We start from the raw sequence: 24,719 nt of genomic DNA on the forward strand, positions 1-24,719 counted from the left end.
CGGTGGTGGTGGCTTTGCTGGCCGTGGTGGTGCTGGTGGCCGCGGTCCGGAGCCAGTTATGAGCCAGCGCCTGCGCTGGCGTCATACGACAATTCGGATCCCATCTGTTGAGAGATGCACGGGGGACACACGCGGCCACGTGGTGAGAGAGGCATGGTGAGAGCTTTGATGTTCCTTCCCTTCTCCCACGGGGTCCAGGAACGCACAGCAGCAGCGGAAGCCACAGTAGCAATGGCAGTCCTCTGATGACCAGCAGTGGCTTGGACAGACCTCCCACTCCTCCACAGAGGGCTAACTCCACAGAGGGCCAGTGGTACCGCTTATTGGCAGGTCCACTCAGCTCCACATCTTCCTGGTGATCGGTGGAGAGCGGTCGCCGATCAATTGGAGGGGGGAATCCTCGTGGGGAGGGCGTGGGAGTGGTGGGTGGTTCTTACCGCAAACAGGAGCTGATGAATTCGACAAACTCCGGGTCATCGCTTTTGAGCACCCTGTGAAGTGGGAAGCTCCCCGGAACCCTTTTCTTGCCTGGGCAGAACATCTTCCCCCGATGGTCTGCAGGAGCCATACACAGCGGAAGAGATGAAGTCACCAACCACCACATCGCCCATCTACCCACTTACTGACCGATTCATCAACCCACTCATCCACCTACCCACCCATACACTCTTCCACCTACCCAATCGCTCACTCACCTATCAACCTACCCACTCACCCACCCACTCATCTACCCACCCACTCACCCATTCGCCCAATTACCCACCAACCTACTCGCCAACTCACCCACAAACCCATCCACTTGCCCACACACCAATTTACCCACCCACACACCCAAGTAATGTAAAATACAAAGACGCCCCCTCCAAAACAAAATAACAACAGCCTGAGGCCACTCCCTAAAACTGAATCCGGCCTGTCATTCACCCCACGCTTCAACTCACCAAAGAACTGCGTTCTGTCGGGTGCTCCATTCACCATGTACCTTGGAGGCATCCCCAGAATCTGCACATGGTTGACATGAAGACAAAGGTCACCCGTACAGCTTTGGCACACTGTAGGGACAAGTGCTGTTAGATCGAGTAGCAAAATTAGCAGCGTTTGTTGAGGGCCAGCACTGTGGCACACAGAGACAGGAGTGGCGGCTGATTTCAGCCGCATCATCTCTACATAACAAAAAGGCTCAGTCCCTTTTACACGCACCTTTACTTCATCAGCACCTAGTTTACACAACAAAGGCTCATTCCTAACAGCGTGCTTCAGCCGCACCGAACCTCACACAAATAATATTCAGGGCCTACCTTGGCTCCTCCCACCCTCAACCAGTATATATACAAGGACTGTTTCTTGGAATTTCTCTCACTTGATATAGCTGTCGTGGCTGTGACGGTTCCACCTGAAGACGGAGGCTTGTGTTGCCTCCGAAACGTCGTGATTTTTATTTTATTTTTATTTTACTTTTATTATTTTTTTATTTTTTACCTACGTGACTTTACCGTAAAAACCTAAGAATATGAATCCTTGCAGTCACGAAAGATTCAAATCTAGAATTGACCCAGGTACTTTACACACTCCACCAGGTACTCAGTTGAGGCTGACTCGAACTAGAGGAGGCCCAGGACCAGTTCAGACAATCGTCACTGGTGTTGCCCATGAGCTGGAATCAAACTCAGTTTCTAGCACAGCAGGCTGACCGCTACACTACCGCTCCTCCACACATACAAGACACACACGTTTACACGCAACATACGACGGCCGTTATTCACAGATCACCAAGTGGCCACCCCCCCTCCTGCCACCCCCATAGCCCACGACTCCAAGGAAAGAGAGGGGGATCACAAGCGGACAGACGCCGTGTGGGAAATACCTCTATGCAGCGCGGGAGGTGATCTTCGTGGCTGTTGGACCGGAATAATTCCCTGCCCGTCGCCAACTCCGCCACCGTGCAGCCCAGCGCCCACATATCCACTCCACATGTCAAGCTATAGCCCAGCAACAGCTCCGGAGCCAAGTATTCTAGGGTGCCACCAACATTCATAGCTGTACAAAAATCACAAGGACAACAAACATGTGTGCGTGTGTACACACTGTGTCTTAAACAGCATCATCATCAAACACATAAACAGTCACATGTGCAGACACTCAGATACTCACACACAGACACACTCAGACAGACACTGACATATAGACACTCACACGGACGCAGAGAGACCCATGCATAAAGACAGCCATACAGACACCCACACGCAGACACTCACACACCCAGGTGAGGTCACTCACGTTGACTTTCCACGAAAAAGCTCGTGCCAAAGTCCGTGATCCTCACGGTGCCAGTCACGGTGTCTTTGACGAGAACATTTTCCTGGAGGAGGGGTAGAATGAATTCAAACTCAGAGGTTATGCCGATATCATTCAGCCAGCAGTGGATCAATCACATACCACGACACACGCTAAACAGGGGAACTAGATGAGGCATAGCCCTGTCGACAAGCGTCAGTCAAGTGCAATATTCACTGTTTTCTGACAGCTGTCACTGGGCGTTGCCCCTTTCAAATATGTCAAAATTGTAGATGTGAGTAGAGGCGTGTCACGTTCAACGCACTCTCAGGCACCATCAAAGTGAAGGGGGGTGGCTCTATTGACAACCGAGTGCCGTTGCTCCAACAGGAGAGCTGCATGGAGCTCACAGCTGGATGAGTGCCCGTTAACGAGTTAGAGACAAAAAGCCACGCACAAGAGAGTGCACGGATTCCGTGACGCTTTCCACTGCACCTTTGTCTTTGGGCGTTTTTAATTTGCAGATTGGAATTCGATAACGAGCAGTTGTCAGGCCAAAATGCACATTTCGCACGTTTTGAGAAAATGTATTTTTGACTCTGTTTCATGTCTCCCAGGGTTTGGGGCAACGCTGATCAACGTTGCCGGTTTTCTCTCTGGTGAGTCCCCAAGAGCGACACGACTCTACACGATAGTTTAATTCATACCAGATCACATTCACCAGAGGAGCATGGCCCTGCCTCCTTCCAGTGAGATGGGCAGAGCTTACATATCGACCCTGTGACCAACATGGCCGGTTTTCTCTGTGGAACGAGTCCCCAATAAAGATACACCTCTGCAATCTTAATTTGTAGCTTTCGTGACTGCAGGAATTACTCTTTGGTTCTTTCGGTAAAGTCACGTATAAAGCTTGCGTACTTTGTCAACCGTCGTCCTACTCATTGACATGCAAATTTTTTCTCTAACCCCTCCCTCTCTCCGCCCCCACCCCCCTCTCTCTATTTAAGGCCTCGTCACAGAGACGTTCTCTCTCTGTGTGCCGATGTGTGTTCTCTCTCTATGTATCTTTGCGATATCTGTCTGCTTATATGTCTGTCTATAGTTTTCTGGTTAGGTTTTTGTTGCTATTTCTTTTATACCTGATGATGATTGCTTGTGTTGCAATCGAAACGTCGTCGTATGCTATTATTTAATTTATTATTTTATCTTTATACGTGACTTTACCTAAAGAACCAAAGAGTGATACACCTCTGCACCAAAGTGAAAGCTGAACGCTGTGTCCACTCACTGGCTTGATGTCCGCGTGGACGATTTTCCTGGAATGTATGTGGCGCAAGAACTTGAGGATGCCCCTGGTGTAGGTTTTCACCATCGCCATGTCCAACCGTCGGAGCCCCGCATTTCTAATCACTTCATGAAGGCTCTCCCTGTGAGAGAGGCAGAAGCAGCAACAAAAACACGGCATCAGTACCATCCCCTACAATGCTGCACTGATTCTGATAACGATAATCATGATAATTGGTTTTTTACCCTTCTATCTGGCAACAAAACTGACAACTTTTTACAAGGAGTCATGGTTGCATAGACCGCAATACCTGCAGTCATAATACAAACAAAAGTTATGTCTTTGGCTGCAGTCATAATACAAACAAAAGTTATGTATTTTGTTTGTATTATGACTGCAGGTATTGCGGTCTATGCAAACATGACTCCTTGTAAAAAGGTGTCAGTTTTATTGCCAGATAGAAGGGTAAAAAACCAATTATCATATTTTTACTGGCAAATGAGGTTCCCATGGTGTAAACGATAATCATGTTCATATTGTACGTTCACGTGCACATTTATGACCAATATTAAGAGTTATAGTTCCGTGTGGGTTGTGGTCGTCAATTTACCCATAAACCAAATCAGTTGGCATATCTGCCCACTTGACAACTTGATTTCATTGGCTTTGTTGCCGGATGGTGGAGGGTTATCCATTGGGAGAAGATAAAAACTCCACACAGAACAGAAGCTCGGGATTTTCGCCGAGAGGCACGAGCATCACCACTGCCATGCAGCCACCCTGCTGATTGAGTGGAGGCGTGGGTTGGTTAAAGTGGCAGGGCTAATGGAGAAAAGACTAGTGGCCTCCAATGCACCCGTGGCACATGGCAGCTCCACAGGATTACAATGCATGGGTGGTGGCGTGGGCATCTCAACATTAACAGCTTACTCTTTGGTTCTTTCGGCAAAGTCACGTATAAAGATAAAATTATAAATTAAATAATAGCATACGACGTTTCGATTGCAACACAAGCAATCATCATCAGGTATAAATGAAATAGCAACAAAAATCTAACCAGAAAACTATAGACAGACATATAAGCAGACAGATATCACCAAGATACATATGTCTGTCTATAGTTTTCTGGTTAGATTTTTGTTGCTATTTCATTTATACCTGATGATGATTGCTTGTGTTGCAATCGAAACGTCGTATGCTATTATTTAATTTATTATTTTATCTTTATACGTGACTTTACCGAAAGAACCAAATAGTAATTCCTGCAGTCACGAAAGCTCCACAATTATGAAATTAACAGCTTGCCGCGGTGGCGAGATGACATCTCCCCTGCCTGGTATGGAGGAGGTCCTAGGTTTGATCCCGACCGTGATGCCTGTAGATTTGGAGATTGCATGTTCTCCCCGTGGGCATGTGAATTTTTCTGTGGGTTCACTGGTTTTCCCCTCCACATTTATAATCAAAATGCTACTTTTAGATTTAAAGCTTTCGTGACTGCAGGGATTCATCTTCTTGGTTCTTTCGGTAAAGTCACGTAGAAGGGACATAATAAAATAATAAAAATAAAACATAATAAAATAATTCTCACGACGTTTCGGCCACGACGCAAGTAGCCGTCCTCGGGTGAAGAACAGGTCTGTCGGGAAGACAGGAAAACAGGTCTGTCGGGAAGACAGACTCTGTCTCCCCGACAGACCTGTTCTTCACCTGAGGATGGCTACTTGCGTTGTGGCCGAAACGTCGTGAGAATTATTTGATGATGTTTTATTTTTATTATTTTATTATTTCCATTCTACGTGACTTTACCGAAAGAACCAAGAAGAAAAATGCTACTTTGTTAAGCTTTTATTTGTGGTCTGGTCGCTTCTAAAAAATAACGAAAGAATGTTAAGTTAGTTGACCACGCTATTGGCGGAGGGGGGGGGGCATGAGCTACATACTTCAACAGCTCCATGACGATACAGTAGTGTCCTCTGAAATGAAATCTGTTCAGGACTTCGATGACGTTGAAATCTTCATCACTGCCCTCGCCCTGAAGTTCCAGAGCTATCTGGAGCTCCATCTTCTGGTATGTTTCCTGCTTGGAGCTGCACAGAGGAAGTCCACAAATGAAGAGCCTACATTTGCTTAAGGGATATCCAGAGCCAAATTATACTCACAATAAAATAATTAAATATGAATTCACCAGGTCTAACAGCACCAGGAGTTCCAGTAGCACACTCGACTAACATTGGTGAGGAGCTCCCACAGAGGGAGCAGGAGCCGGCGTAGGGCACCCAATAGGATTTGAAAGTGAAGAACCATTCAAATCGGATTGGTCATTTGAGAAATCTAAATGCAAACGCATGTTAACACAACGCATTAATTCTAGATTTGAAGCTTTCGTGACTGCAAGGATTCATATTCTTAGGTTTTTTCGGTAAAGTCACGTAGGTAAAAAATTAAAATTAATAAAAGTAAAATAAAAATAAAATAAATATCACGACGTTTCGGAGGCAACACAAGCCTCCGTCTTCAGGTGGAACCGTCACAGCCACGACAGCTGTATCAAGTAAATGAGAGATTACAAGAGCTACCACTCCGTATATATAATGGTTGAAGAGGGGAAGGGCCAAGTACGACACACTTTTTATTAATATGGTAAGGTGAGGCTTAATACTAAGAATAGACTGCAGAACAAATGACTGAGCCTTTGTTATGGAGAGGTGCGGTTTGTGACTAACGCCTAGCCTACATAACAAAATGATGCAAATGAGACCGAGCCTCTGCCATGTAGATGGTAATAGGCTACATAACAAAAGACTGAGCCTTTATTATGGAGAGGTTCGGTTTGTGACTAAGCCTGGCCTACATGACAAAAGTGTGAAAAAAGAAAGCTAAACCTGCTAAAACAGAACTGGCTGTCTATCAGGATTTGGAAGTGAAGAGCCATTCAAATCGGATTGGTCATTTGAGAAATCTAAATGCAAACGCATGTTAACACAACGCATTCTCACTGCAATGTGGTTCTTCCATTCGGGCACACTTTTCGCATAACGCGGAATGTGCCCGTAATAACACGAACGCGCCCATTGCAACACGGAACGCTTCTCGTTATAACGTAGAACACGCCTGTTAAAGCACGGAACCCGCCCGTTATAACACGATCTGTGAGTAGTCGACAACAGACTACTTTCTTGAGCTGCAATGATACATTATTCGCAATGATAAAGTTATTGATCTCGTCATCTCAAGGTGTATGAGTGCATTGTATCTCGCCAAACATTATTATTACATTATTTATGGGAAAATTATTTTCGCTCAATACTTTTTTACTGAACGCGGAACTTTTCAGGAATGTATCTACAGCATTAAATGAGAAATTACCGTAATGTGCAGGTAATCTTTCAGCAATGGGATGTTTGCCCCCATATTAGTTTACACTGTGTGTGTGTATTTTAAGCTTTAGGGAGGAAAAATCTGAGAACCCAGAAGGAACTGATGCAGAACAGGAATAGAACATGCAAACTCCATACAGGAGGGCACCCGAATCAGGAGTCGAACCCAGGCCCCCCTTCTCGCTTTGATGCACGAGTGTCATCACTGCATCGCACGGCTGCCCGTGGCAACGGACTTAACAACATCGGCCTCGTGACGGCGCGGCTCTGAATTCTTACCTCGATGGTGACACCAGGATCTTGATGGCCACCAGGATGTTCCTTTTGTGATCAAGGCACTGGATCACCTGGCCTTGACCTCCTTCTCCAATCTTCTTCAGCACCTCATAGCGATAGCGGAGGTGCTCATGCCGGAACTGCACAAAAGGTACAATCGTTTAAAGTGAATATAATTAAAATCACAAAGTTTAAGAAGTGAGAATTTATATTCTTTGGGATATGCAAATTCCTTTGTCAAGGCGATCTTCCCCCTCCAACCCAGCTTAAATATACGCTGCCAAGCGTGGTGGTGTTCATTCAGACGCTGTCTCCCCGACAGACCTGTTCTTCACCTGAGGACGGCTGCTTGCGTTGTGGCCGAAACGTCGTGAGAATTATTTTATTATGTTTTATTTTTATTATTTTATTATTTCCTTTCTACACGTACATAGATTGAAAGAAAATAACAAAAAACAAAAAACAATCAAAGGGTTTCCGGGTGAAAATTATCATGTTAATGACAGATTAGTATTCTTTGCTTCTTTCGGTAAAGTCACGTATAAAGATAAAATAATAAATTAAATAATAGCATACTACGACGTTCCGATTGCAACACAAGCAATCATCATCAGGTATAAAAGAAATAGCAACAAAAATCTAACCAGAAAACTATAGACAGACATATAAGCAGACAAACATCACACAGACACACAGAGAGAGAGAACACGTATCGGCACAAAGAGAGAGGGATCGTCTCTGTGACGAGGCCTTAAATATAGAGAGGGGGCGGGGGCGGAGAGAGGGAGGGGGCAGAGAAAAAATTTGCATGTCAATGAGTGGACGACGACGTGGTACGGTATTGCATAGCCGCAACCGAGGGGTCGGCACGCAAAGTGGCTGTGTTAGTGTGAAAGCGCAAGTTTGAAATGGGCATAAAGCACGACTATCATCAGAAGGTGGTAGGATGGGAAGATCATAGCCAGTTATGACTTAAACTGGTTGATAACGTCCTTCCAATGATTACTCAGTTTGTACCCATCTTCTCGGTTTAAATTGTGTCTGTGTCGATAAAAATGGATGGCTTCATGAATGAATCTTTGTTGATAGACAAGTGGGTTTGCAAAGTACCTTCGTCTTAGAGAAATACATTTCGTGTGAGCCCACCGCATTAAAACAATGATCAGCCACGGCTGAGGTATTGGTCCTACCGTGTTTCAGATCCTACCTAGTTTCGGATCTGCCTTATGTTCACGAACATAAGGCAGATCTGAAACTGTCGGGTTGGCTGCCTACCACTTGCATTAATATTGGCTACTGACATTTGGGCTATGCCCATTTCAAACCCTAATAAACAGTTTGCCTTTGGAAGCTAACCCCCCTTTTCCTGAAGACGACCGATTTTGTTGCGATTGAAACGTTGTATTTCGATTTAAAGCTTTCGTGACTGCAGGTATTCATCTTTTTGGTTCTTTCGGTAAAGTTACGTAGAATGGAAACAATAAAAATAATAAAATAAAACATAAAAAAATTATTCTCACGTTTCGGCTACAACGCAAGACGGCTGATTGCGTTGTAGCCGAAACGTCTTGAGAATTCTTTTATTATGTTTTATTTTATTATTTTTATTGTTTACATTCTACGTGACTTTACCGAAAGAACCAAGAAGATGAAACGTTGTAGTTTTAGTTTTTGTTATTTTCTTTGAACCTATCTACTTGACTTTACCGAAAGACCCAAAAAATATTAATTCTTGCAGTCACGAAAGCTTTAAGTCAAGATTTAAGTGAGAATGTAATTTTCTAATATATTTTCTGTAATGATTACGTTTTTTAAATCCTTTATATTAAGTTCACTTGCTTGCTTGCGCGCTTACAACCATGCAAATCTTTCGGTCGTATTTTAACCCACTTGCCGTGATCCAATCGAGCTGACATGTTGCACACAGACTCGTTGTGCGTGACAATTTATTTTCGTGAAATTTTTTTCCAAAATTTTCCACTTTTTAGGGAATTTTTTTTTTCATATTTAATTGAAAATACCAATGTGATAAAAATGAAACTCTTACTCAAGAAAAACAGAAATGAATAATAAAATAAAACCGATGCCATGCATATCAAGGATTTATAGTGAAAATCTTTGTTTTTAAATCCTTTATTTAAATCTGTCATTGTGGAATGTTCTGATGTCTGCTGGCTGAGTCACCCCCTCAATGGGATTTACTCGCGATAAAAAAAATCCTGATTCTGAAGTGCATTGGTGTGTGTGATAGCCTTGGTTGGTACTTCAGGTGCAATGACAAGAAGCCACAAACCCCGCTACCGATGGGCCTGTGACCGCCCCCACAGCCGGTGTTTTGTTGCGAGCCTCACCAGAATGTAATTTCGTTCTTGGTCGTCGTATCCATCATTGTTGCATCCCTCAGATTTGTTGTAGAGTGCAAAGTACCACACTTCCTGCATGGCTGCGAGTTCTAGCTTCTCACGGTGGGTCAAGTGAGGGCCAAAGAGAGCCATGATTTCTGCAGACATGAGAATAACAACAACATCTGTGTGATCCCAAAGTTGAGCAATTTGTAGGAAAATATTACAGGATTGGGATGTTTTGGCCAATACCAGTCATGTCTGTATGTATGTTGAACTTCTTTTGCACCGTACGTAGGCAATGGTGCCAAATGGATACGCGGGGGAAGGAAAATTATTCTAAACATGAAAAGTTCTAAAGAAAGTAGTTTTCAATCTAGATGATTTAAAAGTGTATAGCTCCAGTGGCTTCCTAATATCGGAAGTGCATCTGAAAGCATGTGATGTGCTGAGGCCAGAGCACAGATAATCATCCCCATGCAACATGGCCACCATGATGCAGTCCCCCATGCAACATGGCTACCATTAAGTCCCGCATGCAACACTGCCAACATGAAGTCCCTCACGCAACGTGGCCACCTGGATATCACCCATGCATCATGGCCGCTATGAAATCTCCAATGCATCACGGCCACTGTGACATGCACCATGTAACATGGCCATTGTGATGTTCCACCATTCACCATGGCCCTCTGTGACGTCCCTCATTACTGTCCTTACCTTGCGGTGATTTGCTGCAGATGGAGGCGGTGCCCTCTGAGGACAGCGCACTCCACGTGGTGCAAGATTCGCCCTTACTCCTCGCCTCTCCAGCTCGGCTCATCTACACACACACAAAGACAAAGGTCCACCATGTAAACTTTAGCAAGATGTTGGGGAAAGGGCAGGAGGCGAGCACTGAGCCAGGATCTCTGAGATCCTGGGCTCCACAATCAGGAGGGTCCTGCCAAGATGTTGTGTCAGTTCTCAGCGTTGGGATATTTGGCCAATATCTGATGTCACACTTGGATTTACAATGAGACACGTGTGGATTTAGAGGACACACACAGGTTAATGGCATCCTTCAAACTGTTAAGAGAAGAGGGGCTGGGCCAGGACATGCCACGGCCAGGAGGAACAACGATGGCCGATGGTCAAGAAGAATAACGGAGCTGCAGCCAAGTATCGGAGCACGTTTGACGTTTGAGAGGACAGCTTCCAGAAAGATGGTGCGACAAAATCGGTGCTTGGTGGATTATGCCATCGCAGGATCGTGAGGGGTAGCAGGAACTCAGGGAAGGAGGCCTTCATCCAGTAGTGGATAGATAAAAGTACTGTAGATTCTATGGGAACCTCATTTACCAGTAAAAATATGATAATTGGTTCTTTACCCTTCTATCTGGCAACAAAACTGACACCTTTTTACAAGGAGTCATGTTTGCATAGACCGCAATACCTGCAGTCATAATACAAACAAAAGAACATAACTCTGATAATGTGCACTGTCCTTGAAGTTGATTGGTCCACAATAAACTTCACATTATCAGAGTTATGTCTTTTGTTTGTATTATGACTGCAGGTATTGCGGTCTATGCAAACATGACTCCTTGTAAAAAGGCGTCAGTTTTGTTGCCAGATAGAAGGGTAAAAAACCAATTATCAGTACTGTAGATTATTCACATGTAGACAGGCAGGTACACAGACAGGATCTCAGGGGAGATACTCTGATAGATGCACACACACTCAGGCAGGCAAGTAGTTGCACACTCAGGTATATGGATAGGCAACAGGTAGCCACACGCAGAGTGGAGAGCACACGTCCATCAATACTTCACCACACGAGTCGAAGAGCCACACGTACCTCCATGGCAGCAACTTGCAGAGCAGGGTGCACAGAACTCACAGCGTCTCTCGTACAGTCCGGGTCTCTGCGTGCGGGGCAGGAGACGAAGGCGATGATCACAAAGAGTCGAGGGGGCGTGAGTGCTCCCAGATCTCTACATGAGTCAAGTCACAACGCGGGCTTACATCCTCACCATGAGCCCACATCATCAACACAGACTCACATCATCACCACTCACTCACAACACGAAATACAAAAACAACAACAACCGACATTCGCCACTAAGTAGGGGTGATGACACCACGGCGCATGTGCCGGGCCAGGTGCACTTTTAGTCCACGTGAAGTGTCGAAGGCTGACAAGACGTCACGGGATAGACCCAGGTTCCAAAGGTTGGCTGAGATGACTGGTAGATACACCAGCTGTATCCCCAACTGTGCCAACTTGTTGAATTTTATCCGCTACTCGTTGTGAGCGTCACTCCTCTGTCCTCAGTTGTTGTTGGAAGGCGACTGCCTCCTACTGCCCGGTAGGATCCTTCACGAGCTTCCTCGTGAAGGATGCTATCCACACCGCTGATACCAGTCTTCTGCAAGTCCACTCAGCTCCACATCCTCCCATACAGCATCAGTCCATATTTTTGACAGCCCATGTCGTGCCCGTTTAGCCCCCTTTATGCAACCAAAAGAAACTGCAACACCACAATCAACAACATCACCAAGACCACCACCAACACCAACAATACCACCACCATCAACACCACCAACACCACCACCACTAACAACAAAGATAAAGATCCCCCTTATAGCTGAAATAGACTGTTGGGGCAAGTGCTGTTTGCCAGCAGCACCTATGAAGGGCAGAACGGCACACGAGGGGGTGGGTGGCCAGCACCACGCCCGGCCGTCTTTGTGTTTACACACACACAGACTCACACACACACAGACTCACACACACACAGACTCACACACAGACTCACACAGACTCACACACACACAGACTCACACAGACTCACACACACACAGACTCACACCATTTCTCACCTTCGCCAGATGCTCCCCCCGACTCTCTAACGGACAAACTGCCTGAGGGAGACACGAGGGGGCGGTACCAAGTGACCACGCCCATCGTGACGTCGCAGACCGGAGCTCCTCCCCCCCACCGGAGCTCCTCCCCCCCACCGGAGCTCCTCCCCCCCACCGGAGCTCCTCCCCCCCACCGGAGCTCCTCCCCCCCACCGGAGCTCCTCCCCCCCACCGGAGCTCCTCCCCCCCACCGGAGCTCCTCCCCCCCACCGGAGCTCCTCCCCCCCCACCGGAGCTCCTCCCCCCCACCGGAGCTCCTACCCCCCCATGCCCAACCCCTCGCCCCGCCCCTTCACCCCCCTCACCCCGCCCCTCCCCCCGCTGCTACTTCCGCTGAGGCCGGGGCGAGTGGAGGCGGCGCTGTGCATTGTGGGTGGCGAGCGGACGATTTGGATTCCCGCTCGCGGCCACCGTCGGTGGCTCGCGAGCTTCTGAAGCGGCGGCTCGCTGGCTGGGCCTCCTCTACGTCGACTCAGCCCGAACAAGGCGAGCACCTTGCACGCTGTGGACGCAGCAGCAGCAGCAGTGGCGGTGGTGGTGGGGGGGGGGGGCAGAGGAGGCGCCTGTTGAGTTCACGGCCCCTGCTGCTGCTGCTGATGATGAGAGGCACTGCCAGATTGTGGCTGATGGGATGAGTTACATTTAGTTGTTTGTGTCTCTGGAGGGGCGGATTTGTTGTCGTGGCAGTAATGGCCTCGACTAGAGGCCGCGATGTGGAGTGTTTGGTCTACTCTCCCACGCTGGGCGTGCCCACACTTTACCCCGATACACACGCGGGGCGTGAGCTCACTGGGCTTGCAATGCAGAGGTGCAGGTTCGAGTCCATTTCACACTCAGTCACTCGGCCACTCAGCCACTCACCCACTCCGCCACTCACTCACCCACTCAGCCACTCTGTCATTCACTCACCCACTCAGCCACTCACCCACTCACCCACCCACACACTCACCCACTCAGTCACTCACCCACCCACTCAGCCACTCACTCACCCACTCACTCAGCCACTCACCCACTTAGCCACTCACTCAGCCACTCACTCACCCACTCAGCCACTCACTCACTCACCCACTCAGCCACTCACTCACCCACAGAGGGATAACGACCCTTCATGCAGTGGTTGTGTAGTATCTGCGTCAATGTTTTTGTTGTTTGGTTATGGTGGTGGTTATGGTGGTGGTTATGGTGGTGGTTATGGTGGTGGTTATGGTGGTGGTTATGGTGGTGGTTATGGTGGTGATGGTGGTGGTTGTGATGGTGGTGGTTGTGGTGGTTGTGGTTATGATAATGGCTTTAGTTTTGGTTTTATAGGTGGTTGTAGTGGTGGTGGAGGTTACATGTATGGTGTAGGTGGTTATGTTGGTTGTTATGGTAGTTGTGGCTCTGGTTGTGGTGGTTTAGGTTGTGGTTATAATTGTGGTTGTGTAGGTTGTGGTTATATGTGCGGTTGTGGTGTTTGTGGTTATATTTGTTATAATTGTGTAGGTTGTGGTTGTAGTGGTCATAGTTGTGGTGTAGGTGGTTATAATGGTTGTTATGGTAGTTGTATTATTTTGAACTTCAATCGCACCCTACCCAGCCGACCGTGCTAATTGGAGGTGTGGTTATCGTTGTGGTTATTTTATGGTTGTTTTGGTTTTAGTTGTGGTGGTGATTGTGGTTGGTGCAGGTGCTGGGATGAAGGATGTGTTCCGTGTCCTCTGCCCATGCGGCTCCAACAACGATTGCTCCAGCCAGCATTGCCGCCCCTGTGGTCACATGACCTTGCCTCCCAGCATACCTTGCAGTCGTCATTGATTCTGGGCCATCTTTACCTCCTGCATCTCTAGGAGCTCTCACTTCCTCCACGCACTCTCCTCCTACCTCTGCTCTCTCTCCCCGTGTCTCCATCCCCCCTCTTCTTTCTGGAAGGTTCAGGGGTCAGGAGTTGACTGGCTGCACTCTGACCTTTGACCTTGGCTGTCACCCGAGTGGGATTATCTAAAAGCAGTCAACCCATAGTATCAGGATCTGTCCCGTGACCTCCTCCTATACCTAGCCTGGAAAAGCAGTCAACCTGTGGCACCCGGATCTGTCCCGTGACCTCCTGCTGCACCTAGCCTGGCACAGCAGTAAACCCATGGCACCTGGGTCTGTCCCATGAACTCCTCCTGCACCTAGTATGGCACAGCAGTCAACCCATGGCACCTGGTTTGTTGTGATGACATTACCGCCACGTAGTGGTGAATGACGGCCATTGACGTTGTGAGTTTGTGTGCTTGTGTGTGAGTAATGGTGATTGAGTGTGTGACTATCATGTCGTGTCTATGTGAGTTGGATGGTAGGGGTGTGTTTATGAGGGTGAGTGTGTGTGGATGTGTGAGTATTATGGTGAGTATGTGAGTGATGGTATGTGACAGTGTGAGTTTGATGGTGATTGTATCATGGTGAGTGCAAGCAATACTGTGAGCTTGACTTATTTCCCCCCCCTCCCTTTACCCACTCTTCCTCCCTCTCCCTGTCTCCCCCCACTCTCCCCCACCCACTCTAACTCCCTCACCTTCCCTGCCTCTATCCCTCTCGGCGTGGCCGAGTGGTTACTTCTAAAGAATTATGGAACTATCTATCCCTCTCCTTTCTCCCATAACTACCTCGCCTGTTATACAGGAGGTCGTGGGTTCGATCCCTACCCTCACACCTGCTATATATTTCGAGTTTGCGTGTCTCCCTCTCTCCCCGTGGTCGCGTTCAGAGTGTTTGGTTTCTATAAATGTCGACGTGATGATAGGCAACTTCGTTGACCTATCATTTGTGGCATTTTCCCTTCCGAAGAAGAGCTGTGTAGCTCGGTGGGCATTACCTGGAAAAATTGAAATAGTTTAGTTTCCTCTTTTCCTCCTCCCTTCCTCCCTCTCCACACCCCTCCCCCCCCAGCACAACAACAAGAAGCAGGAGGAGGATGGTTTGTCTCCCAAGCCGAGCGCTTCCGGGTCCACCTTCAGGATCCTCCCTCTGCCCCGGGTGGGGAGATCCCCTCGCACAGGGTTACGGTACCCCACCCACATACACACGGGGTTACGGTGCCCCCCGCTACACATACGCACAGGGGTACGGTACCCCCCACTCACATGCCAGGCTATGTGCACCACACAGAGACCCAAAGACTCGCACATAGATCCATAGACTCACACAGACCCATTGACTCACACAGAAACCAATTAACTCAAACAAAGACCCGTCCAAAACACGGACAACATACTTACAAAAAGACACATAGACTCACACAGACTCATCCACTCGTGCACCCACACACTCAACGACTCACAGGCTTACTCGCCCACCCAATCCCTCACCTACTCACTCAGCCACTCACTCAGAAACTCACTCAAGAACTCGCTCACCCATTTACCCACCCACTTGCTCACCCACTCGTGCATCCACTCACAGAATAACTCGTAAACTCACCCACTCACACCTCAGAAACTGACTCACAAAAGAATGAATCCACTCACTCGTGCACTCACTCGCCCACTTACCCATGCGCGCACAGATTGACCAACTTACTCGCTCACAGACTCCCTCTCTGATAGACTCGATCATAGACTCACTCGCTCACACTCAATCACTCACAGACTCACTCAGAAGCTCTCACCCACTAACTTATTCAGAAACTCACTCAACCACCGACCCACTTACTTAAAAACTACCTCACTTATCCGCACCCACTCACTGACCTACTTACTCATCCACTCGCTCAGCCACTCACTGACTAACTCACTCACTCATAGACTCAGTCGCTCACTCATCCAGTCACTCCGAAACTCATTCATCCACCCACCGACTCACTCGCAACCATTAACTCATCCACTCAATAATTTCATTCATCCCCTCATCCACTCACTCAACCACTCATTCAACAACCCACTCACTCACCCACTCACTTGGAGACTCACCCACCCACTGACTCACCTACTCGCCCAGTCTATTAGCCACTCATTCAGAAACTCACTCACCCGCTCACTCACCCACTCCTCCACTCACTTAAGAACCCACTCCCTCAACCACCAACTCAGAATATCACTCCTCCACTCACTCAACCATTTACTCACCCACTCGCTCACCCACTCATTCAACAACTTTCTCACTCGTGGACTCACTTGCTTATCCACTCACTCATCCATTCACTCATCCACTCGCTCATTCAATCTCTCACCCACTCGCTCACCCACTCGCTCACCCACTCGCCCACCCACTCGCTCACCCACTCACTCATCCACTCACTCACAGACTGACTCAGAAACTCACTCACCCAAGCATTCACCCACTGACTCACTCACCCATTCATTCACCCATTCACTCAACCATTCACTCTCAGACTCACTCGCTCACAGACACACGAAGAAGCTCATTCACCCACTAACCTATTCAGAAACTCAGTCAACCACCAAACCACCTACTCAAAAACTCCTTTACTCATCCGCACTCACTCACTAACCTATCTACTCATTTACTCAATCGGCCACGTTTACTCACTAACTCGCTCACTCATGCACTCAGAAAATCACTCATCCACTCACTTAGAAACTCCTACAACCACTGACCCACTCGCTCAAAAACTCACTCATCTACTCTCTCGCTCACTTTCTTATTTACTCACCCACTTCCTCACCAATTCACTCGTTTCCAAAATAATTCCTTAAGTCACTCACTCATTGAGCAACTCGGTCAATCATTATCTAATTCAATCACTCACCCATTCACTCGGAGACTCACTCGCTCACTCATCCTCCACTCACTCACCCACTAACCCACTCAGAAACTCACTCAGCTACTCACTCATTCACCCACTCATCCACTCATTGAATAAATCACCTACTCGCCCACTTTCTCACCCACTCAATCAGAAACTCATTCACCTACTCACCCACACACTCACTCACCCACTTACACTCGGGAGTGGGTGGTTTTAGAGTTCAATGTTAATCATTGGGACTCCCATAGGATTCAGTGTTGCTCATTGGGTCTCCCATAGGGTTGAGTGTTAATAAATGGGTCTCCCATAGAGTTCAGTGTGACTCACTTTGGGCTCCCATCGGGTTCAGTGTTAATCACTGGGTCTCCCATAGGGTTCGGTGTTAATCACTGAGGCTCCCATCGGGTTCAGTGTTAATCACTGGGGCACCCATAGGGTTCAATGTTAATAAATGGGGCTCCCATAGGGTTCAGTGTTAATCACTGGGGCACCCATAGGGTTCGGTGTAATCACTGGGGCTCCCATAGGGTTGAGTGTTAATCACTGGGGCTCCCATAGGGTTGAGTGTTAATCACTGGGGCTTCCATAGAGTTCTGTGTTAATCATTGGGGCTCCCTTAGGGTTAATGTTAATAACTGGGACTTCCATAGGGTTCGGTGTTAATCACTGGGGCTCCCATGGTGTTGAGTGTTAATCACTTCATCTTCTTGGTTCTTTCGGTAAAGTCACGTAGAAGGGAAGTAATAAAATAATAAAAATAAAACACAATAAAACAATTCTCACGACGTTTCGGCCACAACGCAAGCAGCCATCCTCAGGCGAAGAATGAAACACCCCAAGCTTGGAGCGTATATTTAAGCTGGGTTAGAGGGGGGGGAGGTGGGAAGAAGAGCGCCTAAACAAAATAATTTGCATATCAAGAGGAATTCAGCATATGGAAAATGCGTAGGAGGTGGGCGGGGGGGGTTCCAAATCAATACTATGCCCGTGCATTATGCAGGATTAGCAGCATCAAAGGGGGGGGGGGAAGTGGGGGAGCATTAACAAAGGAAAGGAATGTTAATAGTATGTAGCTGTAGTTACTAAACAACCACGTAAAAAACTACAGTATAAACTGCATGACACACTAAAGTATAAACTACATAGCATCATCAGTAAACTTACTATACTCTACAATAAGCTGAGTTACTAACAGTAAGTAATACATGAAAAATTCTACGTTGTAAAAAATTATATAATATGCTTCCATCTAAACTTTATTCTCTTACATCACACGCGTCTATACCGTACTATATACTTCCATAGGCAAAACCAACATTAAATTACATACTGTATTGCTATAAACCACCCTATACCTTATACATTTTTAATATAACACTATGTATTATTCTACCCACCCTAATGTGTATCAAAATGGTTTATTACGTCCTTCCAGTGATTGCTAAGCCAGAATCCATCTTCTCGGTTAAAATTGTCTCTGTGTTTGTAAATGTGGATCGCCTCATGTACGAATCTCTCATGATAGCCAGATGGCTTGCTTACTTCCCTTCTACGTGACTTTACCGAAAGAACCAAGAAGATGAATCCCTGCAGTCACGAAAGCTTTAAATCGAAATGTTAATCACTTGGTCTCCCATAGGGTTGAGTGTTAATCACTTATAGATTTGAAGCTTTCGTGACTGCAAGGATTCATACTCTTAGTTCTTTCGGTAAAGTCACGTAGGTAAAAAATGAAATTAAAAATTTTACCTACGTGACTTTACCGAAAGTACTAAGAGTATGTTAACCACTTGGTCTCCCATAGGGTTCAGTGTTAATTACTAGGGCTCCCTTGGGGTTAATGTTACTCACTGGGGCTCCCATAGAGTTCGTTGTTAATTATAGATTTGAAGTTTTCGTGACTGCAAGGGTCCATACTCTTTGTTTTTTTCGGTAAAGTCACGTAGGTTACAAAATAAAATAAAAATAAATTAAATCACGACGTTTCGGAGGCAACAAGAGCTTCCATCTTCAGGTGGCACCGTCACAGCAGTAATTTTGCTGACGGTGCCACCTGAAGACGGAAGCTTGTGTTGCCTCCGAAACGTCGTGATTTCGTTGTTAATCACTGGGGCTCCCATAGGGTTGAGTGTTAATCACTGGGGCTCCCATAGGGTTGAGTGTTAATCACTGGGGCTCCCATAGGATTCAGTGTTACACACTGAGTCTCCCATAGGGTTCAGTGTTAATCATTGGGTCTCCCATAGGGTTCATTGTTAATCACAGACCCATAGATTCCTAAAACCCTGACCCTATAAACACCTAAGCCTCTATACCCCTAACCCTCTAAACCGCTATACTCCGAAAACTATAACCCTCTAATCCCCTTCACCCTAACACCCTAACCTTTTAATCCCCTTAACCCTTAAATCCCTCACCCTCTAAACCCCTCACCCTCTAAACCCCTATGCCTCTAAATCCAACTCACTAACCCTTTGAACCCCTAACTTTCTCCAATCCCATAATAAAGGGTTTTTTTTTGCGGTAAAATCGTGTAAATATAAATGTGTCTTAAAACCCGTCACCACACCGACACAGCCAATTAATAAAGTTTGTCACGTGAACAAAAAGTGCCAATTAGTTTCTACTTTAGCACATCGCTGTGTTGGAGACTAACCCAAATTAACCTTTATTATGAATAACCCCTCAACCCCATAACTCCCCCTGCGCCACCCCCCATGTCCCCCCTCACCCCCCTCACCCCCCTCTCCCCCCTCGCCTCCCTCAGCTGCTACTTCTGCTGAGGCCGGGGCGAGTGGAGGCGGCGCTGTGCATTGTGGGTGGCGAGAGGCTGATTTGGATTCCCTCTCACGGCCACCGTCGGTGGCTCGCGACCTTCTGAAGTGGCGGCTCGCTGGCTGGGCCTCCTCTACGTCGACTCAGCCAGAAGAAGGTGAGCACCCAGCGCGGTGTTGACACATCAGAAGTGGCGGTGGTGGGGGGGAGACAAAGGAGGCACCTGGCCCACAGGTGCCTGCTTTGTCTCACTCGTCTCTCTCCCCGTGTCTCCCTCCTCTCTCCCCGTGTCTCCATCCTCTCTCTCCCGTGTCTCCCTCCTCTCTCTCCCCGTGTCTCCCTCCTCTCTCTCCCCGTCTCCCTCCTCTCTCTCCCCGTGTCTCCCTCCTCTCTCTCCCCGTGTCTCCCTCCTCTCTCTCCCCGTGTCTCCCTCCTCTCTCTCCCCGTGTCTCCCTCCTCTCTCTCCCCGTGTCTCCCTCCTCTCTCTCCCCGTGTCTCCCTCCTCTCTCCCCCCGTGTCTCCCTCCTCTCTCTCCCCGTGTCTCCCTCCTCTCTCTCCCCGTGTCTCCCTCCTCTCTCTCCCCGTGTCTCCCTCTTCTCTCTCCCCGTGTCTCCCTCCTCTCTCTCCCCGTGTCTCCATCCTCTCTCTCCCCGTGTCTCCCTCCTCTCTCTCCCCGTGTCTCCCTCCTCTCTCTCCCCGTGTCTCCCTCTTCTCTCTCCCCGTGTCTCCCTCCTCTCTCTCCCCGTGTCTCCCTCTTCTCTCTCCCCGTGTCTCCCTCCTCTCTCTCCCCGTGTCTCCATCCTCTCTCTCCCCGTGTCTCCATCCTCTCTCTCCCCGTGTCTCCCTCCTCTCTCTCCCCGTGTCTCCCTCCTCTCTCTCCCCGTGTCTCCCTCCTCTCTCTCCCCGTGTCTCCCTCCTCTCTCTCCCCGTGTCTCCCTCTTCTCTCTCCCCGTGTCTCCCTCCTCTCTCTCCCCGTGTCTCCCTCCTCTCTCTCCCCGTGTCTCCCTCCTCTCTCTCCCCGTGTCTCCCTCCTCTCTCTCCCCGTGTCTCCCTCCTCTCTCCCCCCGTGTCTCCCTCCTCTCTCTCCCCGTGTCTCCCTCCTCTCTCTCCCCGTGTCTCCCTCTTCTCTCCCCGTGTCTCCCTCCTCTCTCTCCCCGTGTCTCCATCCTCTCTCTCTCCCCATGTCTCCATGTCCCCTTCTCTCTAGGTGGGGCAGGTTCAGGAGTTTACTGGCTGCACTCCGACCTTTGGCCTTGGCTGTCGCCCAAGTGGGATTGTCGCACAGCAGTCAAGCCATAGCATCAGTATCTGTTCCATGACCTCCTCCTGCACCTAGCCTGGCACAGCAGTCAACCCATGACACCTGGCTCTGTCCCGTGACCTCCTCCTGCACCTAGCCTGGCACAGCAGTCAACCCATGACACCTGGCTCTGTCCCGTGACCTCCTCCTGCACCTAGCCTGGCACAGCAGTCAACCCGTGGCACCTGGGTTGTTGTGATGATATCACCGTCATGTAGTGGCGAATTACGGCTGTTGTCGTTGTGAGTTTGTAGGCTTGTGTGTGAGTAATGGTGCGTGTGTGACTTTCATGACGTGTGTGAGAGTAGGATGGTAGGGGTGTGTGGGTATCATGGTGAGTGTGTGGGTGTGTGAGTATCATGGTGAGTGTGTGGGTGGGTGTGTTAGATGGCTGGCAATGTTGATGGGTGATGATGATGCATGCCTTGTGCTCGAGAATGGCACACTGAAACTAATATCACGTAGCTACTTCTGAGTACCCTTCAAGTGCTGTCTGGTCCACATTGTAAAGGGCAGGACTTTCCCCCCTCTTCTTTATTTAAGAGCAACGTTGGTCACAACAATATTGTTACTTCTTACAGCTGGAATTTATCCTAAGTACATGGAGAACCACATTGCAGCCATGTGATAGTTGATGTTGTGCAGTGAATGATGACCGGGCTGAGACCAGTGACTCGCTAGACTTGAGAATCTGCTTTGATCACAGGTGACTGCCTGGATTCAATCCCAGGTACTCCGTGGTGCCAATTCAGTGCTATGACCGCAAGGTCCATGGGCCACCTCTAAACACCCCCCACGTTAAAGACATAAGCAGCAACCTGTTTAGTGAGCAGCAGCAGCATTCTTTGAATATTTTCCAAAGCAATTGGGATTGTGGAGCAGTGGCACAGTTCTGCATTTGCTTTCTCTTTAATCCACCAAATGCAACTTGCTGCTCGATTGTGGTGCACCCATTTTTACACTTGTTTCAACTGCTGTGGCAGATGGTGGAGCAGAGGGGCAGTGGAGCAGATTGGCAGTGGAGCAAGACAGTGAAGCAGAGCGCAGTGGAGACGTGGGGCAATAGAGCAGAGGAGCAATGGAGCAATGAGGCAGTGCAGCAAAGGAGCAGTGGGGCATTGGAGCAGTGGATCAGTGGGGCAGATGAGGGGTGGATTTGTCGTGAAGAAGGCGAATCACCTGAATATGTGCTCTGAAGAAGAACCATTTCCCAAAACGTCTCTATCTATATCCTTGTCCCGCCACACACACAGCCGGGACACCGCACACACGAGCCAAGGCACATTTAACCAACCCAGGTAGCACTCGCAAGCAATGCAACGTTACGTTGTGTCCTCATGGGTTGATTTCACAAAGTTTATAGTGACAACAGCAACAAAAATATTGATCCTAATTCTTAACCGGGTGGCCTTAAGTCTTGTCACGTGCAGGTTTTGTTCATTGTCTGCACCAGACCCCTGCAGCTGTCTCATTCTGGGTCAGCTGCCTCTTCCATGTCCTGGACACCATGGCAAGGTCATCGCATGAGGACCGCCTGGATGAAAACCAGCATGGAAGGGGCCCAGTGTGGGGCCGGCTATGCTAATGGAATAGCCCCATGTGTGTGTGATGTGAGTTCTCCTGGCAGCAGACATTCTCCGCTGCAGTGCTGGCATCTGCTGCTCAGTTTCATTCCCCAGCTGTGGTCCCAGTGGCACTGTGGGTCGTGTGGTGATAGCAGTCACGGTTGGCACCCATCCACGTCCACCACCCCTACTGGGCGGTGGACCTGCCTCCACAAAGTAGCATGTGGCGGAGGAGTGAGGTGAACACTCTCGCCATGCGAGCGAAGCTCCCTCGCTTCCTCTTCTTTTCGTGCATCTCCACCTGCACCTCCTCCATCTTCTCCTCTGTCTCATCCTCCTCCATCCCCTCTTCTTCATCCTCCTCCTCTTCCTGTGCCACCTCTGTCTTCTGTCTTCTCCATATTCTCTTCCTCCACTAGCACCATCTCTTCCTCCTCCATCTTCTCCTCCTCACCCTCCTGCACCACCATCTCCACCCTCTTCTCTTCCTCCTCCACCACTGCCATTGTTTCCGCTTTGTCCGTAGTCTCCATCTCCTCCACCACGACCATCTGTTCATCCTTTGTTGTCTCCTTGTCCTCCATCTCCGTATTGTCTTTATCCTCTCCCTCCGTGCTCTCCTCCATTGTCACCATCACAATCTTGTCCTCCTTTGCCTTCTCTTCCTCCGTCTCTACCTCATCCTCCATCTCCTTCACCTCTTCCTTCGTCTCCTTCTCCACAACCTCTGACTTCGCTTCAAAGGCCTGGAGGAGTGAGGAGTGCTGCGCTTGCTCAGATCTGTGAAGAGACAAACACGACACCGTTCCACATTCTTACTACGGCAGACATCGCCATCTCTCCATCGTCCGTGGGTGGAATGTGTGGCGGATTCATTCAAGCTTAATATGAACAGCAGTAACAACATGGCCAGTGAGTGTGCTTAGTATTGGCATGGCCAGTGAGTGTGCTTAACATTGGTGCTGTCATTCTCATGGGGCAAGGCTATCCTTGAGATAGGTTCAGCTGTGTCTCACACAGACTGTTGTGGTTTCACAGTAGTGGGTGACCTTGCTGTGTCAATTTAGCCGAATCATTTGTAGTAAATGTATCTTTTTATGTGTATTCTAATTGATCCCTTGGACATAATGGCCTTAATACTTATTTCCCTCATTAAAATGCAAATCAATTCATAAAAATTTTGACATGCGTTTTTCTGGATTTTTTTGTTGTTATTCTGTCTCTCACTGTTCAAATAAACCTACCATTAAAATTATAGACTGATATTTCCTTTGTCAGTGGGCAAACGTACAAAATCAGCAGGGGATCAAATACTTTTTTCCCTCACTGTATAGACGCATTTTGAGGATCTATGATGGTCTATTGAGTTGGTGGTGGTGTGATGGTGTAGTGATGTTTTGGTGCAATGGTGTGGTGAAATGGTGTGCGAGTGTGGAGTGAATATGGTGTGTTTGACCCCCATATATCCCATACCCACCTTTGGGGAGCGATGCTCGTAGCTTTGGCCTGGGAAAGGGTCCACTTCATCCATAATGTCCCCCCACGTGGTCGACTGGCGCCACGACTCCCGGTTTATGGAGAACAGAAAATGCATTCAAAGGACGAGTAATGAATTGGAGAACGAAGCACATGAAGATTCACAGAACTAATTCTGAGGTCCCTGTAATTACCTCTGACCACACAACAGGACCTGCTATTGAGAAATATTCATCACATGGCAGTAAAACTTTACGCGTCGTATTTTTGTAAGCATGTTGAGATCATCAACTCCATAAACTTGAGACCCCCATACTCTTAGGTTTTTTTCGGTAAAGTCACGCTTGCTGTATTAAGTAAATGACTTTTACTTGATACAGCAAGCGTGCTGTGACGGTTCCACCTGAAGACGG

General features: G+C 48.2%; 1 long non-coding RNA gene across 2 annotated transcripts; it reads left to right on the forward strand.

Annotated features, from left to right (window-relative positions):
* Positions 1 to 12,809: 12,809 nt before the first annotated feature.
* On the forward strand, positions 12,810 to 24,085 carry LOC144738354 (uncharacterized). Of its 2 annotated transcripts, none has more exons than XR_013589229.1 (4): positions 12,810 to 12,947; positions 15,372 to 15,487; positions 19,958 to 20,122; positions 22,719 to 24,085. It is a non-coding gene; the product is annotated as an uncharacterized LOC144738354 (long non-coding RNA). The 2 variants fall into 2 exon arrangements; XR_013589228.1 differs by lacking the exon at positions 22,719 to 24,085 and adding an exon at positions 21,173 to 21,914 and having other exon boundaries at positions 12,811 to 12,947.
* Positions 24,086 to 24,719: the final 634 nt, after the last annotated feature.

This window comes from Lampetra planeri, chromosome 82 (genome assembly GCF_965212315.1).
Source record: "Lampetra planeri chromosome 82, kcLamPlan1.2.h2, whole genome shotgun sequence".
NCBI classification, from domain to species: Eukaryota; Metazoa; Chordata; class Hyperoartia; order Petromyzontiformes; family Petromyzontidae; genus Lampetra; species Lampetra planeri.